Genomic DNA, 9,448 nt, shown 5'->3' with positions numbered 1-9,448 from the left:
ATCCCTGGTGTGTGGTGCCAGCCCCACCTGTGGGGCATGCTGAAATGGTGATTGAGACTGGGTGTGATGGCATGCGCCTATAACCCCAGCACTTGGGAGGCTGCAAACAGGAGAATCACTATGAGTCTGATCTGTGTAGTGAGACCACATAGACCCTGTACTAAATAAAAAGAAAAAGTATTAAAAAGTATAAAAAGAGCATCCAGTACCTTATTGAGTAATGATGAATGAAACAGTGGTCTTGACTGCACCCTATTTGAATAAATAGGGATAGAGATAAAACCACCATCTGCTGCATTAATTATGAGATGACAAATCGTAGTAAACTAAAATGTAAACATGTGAGACATTTAGTGACAATGACTTAGGGAAATCAAAGTTGAAAGGAATCACTGAATTAAGAGTTCCAGACCAGAGATTCTGTTTTATATATTGTAAGTTCCCTGGAGGATTCTGAGTGCAGGCTAAACAGCACGTGGTGAGGAAAACCCTCAGGGAGAAAGGATATTCAAAGTGGAGTAGAATGAAGCAGTCTTTGCTTTTTTTTCCCCAACTATTGGTAAGCAGAGGAGTGGTTAAATACTCATGGACTGGAAGATTACAAGGCTAGAATTCATTATTACTGAATGATATTAGTGATATGCTAGCAGCAGCTACAGATTTTTAAAGACATCACCTTGTGCATTCTTTGCAAAGCTTTTGGGGGCAAGTGATATCTGTTTTCTACAGAGTGATTCTGGTTCCCAGTGGGCCAGGTGTGTATCGATCATCTTATATATAACAGCATTATAAATGAGGCCCCCACATTCAGGACATAGAAAGTTAAGGCAGAAACTCTAGACTTCTAATTATCAGTGCAAAGGTTCTTCTCAAAGTCAGGATGTTAACAAAAGAGATGTTATAGAATCAGTTGAAAAGGAGGCTGGGGGTAGAACCTTGATAACTCTAATTCTTCTCAAACTTTTAGGGTATGCTGCAGAACACAATTAGATTTTTAGTATAACATGGAAACATGTTGAGATAAGTCGTTCAAAATTGTTAATTCACTACAGATAAAAACAACTAATGCATCATTGACATATCTTCCTGAAGTTATTGAGTAGGTGTTATGACTGTGATGGTTTCAGCAATTTTCTGGACAGTATCCTTGGTCTTACTAATTGTGGTTAAATGGTATAATCAAAGGTGAAAAATGGAAGGATTTCACAACAGGTCAGAGGAAGCTTCTGACAGACACCCAAAGCTAGGAGAATGACAAGAAGAAGAAGAAAGAGAAGAAGAAAGAGGAGGAGGAGGAAAAGGAGGAGGAGGAGGAGGAGGAGGAGTGGGAGGAAGAGGAGGATAAGAAGCAGAAAGAGAAGGAAGAGAAAGAAAAAGAGAAGGAAAAAAAGGAGATGGAGGCAGAAGAGGAAGCGGAAGAAGAAGCAGGAGAAGGAGGAGAAGGAGAAGGAGGAAAAAGAGAAAGAGAAGGAGGAGGAGAAGGAGGAAAAAGAGAAAGAGAAGGAGAAGAAGAAGGAGGACGAGAAGGAGGAGGAGGAGAAGGAAAAGGAGAAGAGATAGCTTAGAGGTCTAAGTTCCTGCTTGGCAAGCACAAGGACTTGGGTTTGATCCCCAATATGTGCTGGCCACTGAAACCAAACTGTTTTTATAACTCCAGTGCTAGAGAGGCTGAGACAGGAGGATCACTACAAGTCTGAGCTAACTAGTGAGACCCTGTACCAAATGAATAAAAGAGTTTTTAAACAATTATTTTAAAAGTAAATTGTACAGGAATGATAGAGAAACATCAAGCACGACAGGCGGTACTTACATTAATATTTGTTTCATGGCTTTTTCTGTTTGTTTATGGAAATTCTTAAGGTGGATGATGTACACTCAACCTCTGATATTGGTTTCAGAGATACAGTTCACAGGTCTAAGGTCAGCATAATAGAGAAAAGGGTGGGGAATCTTCCTCATCCAGTACTGAACTGAAAGCGGAAGTAAATGACTCATTGTAAGGAATTGGTAGCACTCTTTTTGGCCACATGGAAACGTCAGAAATGGTTACCCTGGGGTCCTCCATCTCCCGCACTCCTCAGAACACCTTCCTGTCCTAGCGTTTACTGTCCAAGAAGGGAATACATGCTTAAATATGGAAACATTTGTTTATGGGCGGTAGAGAAGGAATTTAAAGTAAAATTCCGCATTGTTGCTAATGAATTTTTTTCTTCTTTAAAAAATAAAAAATAATAAAATGTGAAAATAATAATTCACCAAATAAAGAAAAGAGTATATATCAAAGCAGGAAGAATCTCCATGTTCCAGAACGCTTACAGCTTTTTAAAGTTGTACCAAAGCTAGGAATGTATAAACATCCCCACTGTTATCGTATAATTAAATACAAGAGGACTGGAGGACAGAATTCTGAAGTTAGCAAGCTTGTATTCCACTTGGCTGACTTTCCAGCTGAGCAAATGTTTCTCTTGGCTCCAACACAGACCTTCATTTATTTTCCATTGTGAGTCATTTTCCTGGAAGCCACTGTTCCATAAATGGTGCTTCCCTGAATCCTGATCGGCCCAGACAGCCAAAATCAGTAAACGTTTCAAAGAGCTTAACGTGTGTGGACTTTTTCCAAGATATTTCCTGTCAGTTTTCTCACGTTGTGCTGCGAAATGATCCTTCTGTGAAAAATCACCAGGCAATAGTCATGGAAATAATCCTGATTCTCTTCCAGTTATTACATTTATTACAAATGTAACTATTCCAAATCTTGCTTGAATTTGTGGGGAAGATCATATTTACCCTGAAATCTAACAGTCTGTGTTTGCCCTCTTCCCAGTCAGTTCCAGAGCTTGAGAAGATGCCACAGAACTTCTACAGATAGGTATAAACTAATTTATAAACCACTATAATCCTTTGGGGAGGTCAGATGGAGATCTTTGTATGGCCAAAGTATATATGTTATAGTTTTAGTATGAAAATGTCTTATAAAATGTAATATCCTATCAAATATAAGAAGTAAAATAGTAATATATTGATTACTCATCCTTCCTACGTTTTCTTGTTTGTGTCACTAGTACCCCAAAATCTTCCAGTGGTTAAGAATTTGACTATGTTTAAAATTCAAAACCAACCTTACATGAAAAGTTATAGACTGAAGTAGTCCTTTAGAATAAGGTGAACTTTTATCCATTTGAATCATAGACTTTTATATCTGGAAGAAGTTTCATAATTAATACTTCAGTCTTATTTTGCAAAAAGTATAGGCCCCTGGGAAAGGTATGAAAGCTGTTGTCCACTGTCATCACTTAGGTCCCTTGAGGGAAAATAAACAGCTCTCTCTTCCTAGGTTTGGAACCACAAGGTGAGCAATCTCTCTTTTCTGGTTGAGATCATGCTTGGTTACACAGGAAGAAGTGGAAATGTTGCTGGTCTGAATGGTTTGGGGTCACCGAAGGATCACCAAAGACTTACCTGAGTATCTGACATAGAGGAGTGTCTAATGCCTATTGTGAGGCTGGAACTGGGTGAATGAATGAAATAACGGCTATTTTGATCAAAGGAGTAACTTTGAACTTCTGACACAGTATGTATTTGTTGAAGCAGAGTTCCTTATGTCACAGAGAGCTGGTGGAGTTGACTAGCCATTTGGAAATTGAGGCCATGTGCTTTCTTTAAGCTGCTGCCTGAGGTAAATGATATTAATGCAAAATTTTAAAGGAAAAAAATAGTCATAAATAAAAGGCTGTTATCAAATTAGTAGTTATGGCGAACAAATAAAGCTTCCCCCTGTTACGCTTCTGCCTCATTTGACCCACTTAGAAAAATTGAAGGGGAAAAAAAGGAGAGAGAGAATGTGGGAATGTGCCACTCTCCAGAGGAACTTCTTGTTCTGAGTCTACATCTGATCCTATCTTTGCAAAGTATGCAACACACATTGTCTCTCTCAGCATATTGGAGGGTGAGAGCACATGCTAATACCAACGAATTGCATCTGTGGCTGGGAAATTTATGTGTGCATATATAAAACATATTTGCATACTGCTCCGGGTGGAGGTGTCAGCAGAGCATGAACCTTTGTTGCACAGATAGCGATGTGTAAGCTGTATTGTGAGACGCAATTTGTGTGTAAAACAATTCAATTGCTAATTATGAAAGTGACATTTTATAGGGCAATGTTTCTTTAAAATCAGCAATGATCATGAATGCAAGACCTTAGCTGGATGCCGGCACATTTCCAGAAGTCTAATTTATTCTCACATGTTAGATTCTTAAGAAATTAAAGATATATTTTATTTACAGATTTAAATAACTTTAATGAATAAAACCATATGAGATCTGTAGTGTAGTGTATAGTGGTCTGGTTTGGTTTTGATCTGATGTTTTGGGGACCTGGACCTGCTGGGAAGCTCAGTTAGTCCTTGAACTCACTACGTAGCCCTAGGAGGTTTGAAACATGTGGGCATTCTCCTGCCTCAGCCTCCCCAAGGCAGGTATTAAAGGCATGCACTTCTCTTCCCAGCTTGGTGTATGGCTTTGATCAAATTATGAGCACTAGTATTTGAATAATAACGAAAAATATCAAAACATAAAATGGTTAACCGCTAACAAGATAAGTCATAATTTGTGTTCTGAGACCCTGGCAATGTATTTAATATTTTTCATGATAGGCAATTTTATCAGTCTCCTAAAATGTATACAATATAGCTTGTATCATGTGTATCTGTGAGGATCAATTTTGATAAGGTATATAAGGAACCCCTTATAGCAGGAAACAAGCAGTAAGCTTTTATCAATGTCAACTTGTCCTTTTTTTTTTTTTTTTTAAGAATCTGGTATGTTAAAATTTGAATGTTGCCTGAAACTTTTATTTTCAAAATATTGTATTAGTTGTTTCCTTTATGTTGACCTCCACTAACACCTATCAAATGAAAGCTAGAACTGATAACCCCAGGTAAAGCTGACATTATAGAAGGCAAGGCTAAATACTACTAAATAAATAAGTGGTGAGCATAAGGTGTAAATAGGAAGGACACCACCAAGAATCAGTTTGAAATAGAGGCTGAGACCTCATGCAAACATTAGGGGGGGAAAAAGACATAGGAAGAGAATTAGCACTCAATTTGAAAACTATCAGGTCAGAGAATACACTTTGGGTCTTGCTTATGTCTATTTCTTCTTCTGAATATCCCCAGATCTTTCATTAAACTTTGTCCTTGTAACCTCACTTGACTGAAAACTGGAGGTAGAGCAGGAAGTATCCAAGGTAGGGAATAGCCCTGTGAGTTTCTTAAACACATTTTTTCTCTGCTCCCTTTACAAAACTAATTATAAAAGAAAAAAAGGGGCCGGCAAGATAGCTCATCAATAGACAGAGAGTTCCCAGAAAACAATGCTCCCAGAAAAAATGTATGCTGAGTAATGGTCATGCTGTCCCTAAAGGTACTGTTCTATGTTAAATGACAAATTTGTTTGCTAAACAGGATGCAGTTTCTACCTTTAAAACCTCTATAATTCTAAGGTTCCTGGCCATTTGTCCTCTCCTGCATGAGTATGATCAAACGGTCCTGGGCCCTATAATAAAAGGCTAATATTTAAATTTTAATTTTGGATTCTGGTCCGGTTTCTAGATTAAGAACCCATAACAAATGGCTCCTCCTAGAACCCTCAGCATAAAGCACCAATCCTGACAACCTGACTGCAGACCGAGCCCCCAGAACTACAAGGGAATCCACTGTCTTGAAAGGGCAATCAGGTTGTGCTGCTTATTGTGGCCATTCTAGGATTACAGCAGTCCCCCAATAAAACGTTTTTTGCAAGTACTTATCAAGGTCCGCAGTGCCCAATGGGGAATTAAGCCACCTCCTAGGAGAGTTTGTGGCCATGGCCAGTAGAGCGGAAGAGCTTACAGGAACCTTAAAGATCACCCTGCTGCTGCCATGGGAGGCACGGTCAGAGACATTACAACTGTATTTACAAGCATGACTCCTCAAGGGACAGCCAGCGATGACTGGATATGGGAGCGGGGGACGTGGCTCAGTAGAATAAGCACTTTCCTGGCAAGCACAAAGGCCTGAGTTCAATCCCTGTTTCGGCAAAAAATAAATAAATAATAAATAATAAAAAAATAATAATGACTGGATGAAAGAAAGAAGGAGAGAAGGCACTCAGGACACTAACACTTATGGGCAGGGGAAGGCAGGACTGAGCTTTCAGTGGCCATATTTTCATCCACAGTTGAGGAGGCCTGAGGAAATGCAAGTTCACATGAATACAGAACCCTTTTGGCTTGATTCTGTGAAAGGCTGCATTCAATTGTGTTTTCTTGCGTGGGGCTCTGTTCGCCTTGCAACTTTCTACTGTTTTAGGGTCACCTACTACCTAGAACTATGCTTTTTGATAGAATGATTATGTCAACGGTTCTACTTAGAAGGCTCTCGATCGCCGAGTACAGTTAAAAGTAATTCAGAATGCTGACTCTAGAAAATATCTTAGTGACAGAAATTACCGAGGCAAGGCAGCATGAGAGGCTTTCATAGTCTCAACTGGAGCATGTTTAAAGGAACCATAAGGGCCTGCTAAATAGCTCAGAGGATTAAAGTGCCTGCAGGCAGGTGCAGGGGCCAGGGGTTTGATCCCCGGGCCTGCTGTGACAGCCTTGCCTACGGGGCATGTTGAAATGGCAATTGAGTCTGGGTGTGGTGGCACATACCTGTAACCCCAGCTCTTGGGAGGCTGTAACAGGAGGATCACTATGAGTCTGATCTAGGAGTGAAACCCAGAACACCCTGTAGACTCTTCCCCAAAATAATAAATAAATAAATCTTTCAAAAAAAAAAAGCAACCATTGTGACACACAGTAATGCTGAGTTTTCCAAAGCTGGTGACAAACGTACATGAAAAATTGTGATTAAAAAATGTTCGATTAAACTCGGTACATGAATTGGTATTACAAGGTCTGTGTCCACTTAAGCAACAAAAATAGTTAATATCAAACAATCTACTACATAATAATGATGAATTCTTTGTATAAGTACCTGTACATACAGCCTGTTGATAGGTCTACATTGTGTTTCCATGACTACCTTATGGTAGCTACTAGGTCTGCTAAAAACAAATTCCAAGAACAAGCACAGCCTCACACAGCCACAGCTATCTATGGAAAGAATGTCACCTAAACAATTGCTGCCCCAGCTGGATTAATTTCAGGGATTCCCATTCACAACAGTAGAAAGTAAACAACAGCCATTCTGTATAACAAAAATAACATAATTTTAATGTTCCTGTGATCCAGGGCCAACATGTCCCTCACAAATTAAATGAATTCATGTCACCATAAAACCTACCAGCACACAAAAGTTAGTAGTAGGGGACTGTGTTGTAGAGCCACGTGTTCTAGTTCTAGAGATCTGCCTTTAATTTGTACACAATAGATTTCAGGTAGAAATAGGCCTGGTACTAGCGCAGGCCAGCAGTTGGTCATGGAGGTCTTTTAGTAGATGAAAGTTAGGAATCCTGCATGGTGATGAGAAATGAGGAGAGGAAGTTACAAACAAAATATATGTAGAAAGATAAGTAATCCAGCATTCATATTCAAAGAGATTTGAAAGAAGGCTGTAGCTACTTTTCTCAGTGACTCTTCTCTCATTGCTGGGACAAATACCCGACACTCAAAATTAGGGAAGGAAAGGTTTAGTTAGCTCACAGTTACTGGACATTTTAGTCCATTCTCAACTGGCTCCAAGGCAGCGTGGCATATGGCAGAGAGCAACCTTTCATGATGGTGGCAAAGAACAAAAAGCAAAATGGAAGAGTAACAGCAACAAAATGGCAACAGAGAGCGAGTCCATCTCCTTTAAATTGAATTCAGGCTATTCACCCCAGGTTGGAAGTAGTGCTCACTCATAATCCCAGCAGCACTCACAACCGTAATCCCAGTGGATCATAAATTAATCAGCAACTCTAGAAGTCTGACCCATGATTGCATGGGCTTTGAGGTGACAACTAGACACAAACCATAACATTCAGCAAAGATGTTTTGAACAGCTATAAAGAGATACTAGTCTACTGCTACTGGCAAGGTGAGTTCTGCTATAATTTAGATCCTTTCTGTTATATGCACAATAATAATTCCTCATCTCAGATGGGAACAACTTAATCCATGAAATCTATGCCATAGCACTTTATATTATATCAAGGACTGAGCAGATCTAAATGAGTTTAGGAATTTGATAGGTGGAGATTACCATGAATTAACCTGCTGTGAGTCATATAATTATGCAAACGTCCTAATAAGTGTGGCCTAAAGGTCAGACTCAGATAAATGGTGTTAAAAGCAGAGATCAAAATTGTATGGCCAGCATACAAAGAATGTGGACAGGCTTTAGGGACGGGAGAAACAAGAAAAGGATTTCTCCCTAGAATCTCATTAAAGTCGGATGAGAAAAGCACCCTTTTGGATTTCTGATCTTTCCAACTGAAAGATAATACGCTTGTGTTGCTTTAAGTAACTTAGTTGATACTAACATATTATAGTCTTAGTAGGAAGATAACATACCTGCAAGTGTTGTTTGGGAAATAACATAGGTGCTATATCAAGCAGAGCAGAGAGAAGCATAAGTAACAGCTATAACCATCCAAGATCTACAGTGTAAATTTGAAATTCAGTTGTGAGGAGAGCTTTATGTTGGGCTGTACTGTCTAGGTGACAGATATGGAATTTATGAACGGTGTCCTAGGTAGGTCTACAAATTTAGTTATGTCTAAAGAATATAAGAGTAAAATTTTCCTCAGAACTTTTTTTTTTTTTTTTTTGTAGAACCGGGGATTGAACTCAGGCCCTTGTGCTTGCCAGAGAAGCGCTTATTCCACTGAGTCATCTCCCCGTCCCCATACTTTGGAAGGCTGACATAGACAGATTACAGATTGGAGCCTCGTTTGGTCACTTAATGATTTAGAGAGACTTTGGCTCAAAATAATAAATAAAAATGAATTGGGGATGTAGCTCAGTACAAAGAACTGCGTTCATTCTCTACTATGATAGATAGATAGATAGATAGATAGATAGATAGATAGATAGATAGATAGATAGATAGATGATAGATAATCAAATAGGTCTGAAAATGTAGCTCAGTGTTAGTGTCCATGATATAATCCTTAGTGCTACCTTCCCCCCAAAAATACAATTTTTCTTTGAACTTAAAACATGAACTTTTCCTCCTAAGACAACAGGAAGTCAAATGTGTTCATTTTACTGGAGTCCGAGGAAGAAGTGCCCACTAAGGTCTCTGTCATATACCGGCGCATAATCCACATGCCATCAGGTTTTCCTGGGTTATCACGAGACACTTCTCTTCGTAAGTCCCCTTCAGTCCCTTTACATAGCAGCAGCGTGCTCTGAAGTTCTGGTGGGATGTGTCATTTCAAAAATATCAGTCTAATTTCTTTGTTCTAAAGAGGTTCT

Source organism: Octodon degus, unplaced genomic scaffold (assembly GCF_000260255.1).
Source record: "Octodon degus isolate 3935 unplaced genomic scaffold, OctDeg1.0 scaffold00056, whole genome shotgun sequence".
Lineage (NCBI taxonomy): Eukaryota > Metazoa > Chordata > Mammalia > Rodentia > Octodontidae > Octodon > Octodon degus.
The sequence above is the reverse complement of the archived record's forward strand: the minus strand, read 5'-3'. Positions refer to the sequence as shown.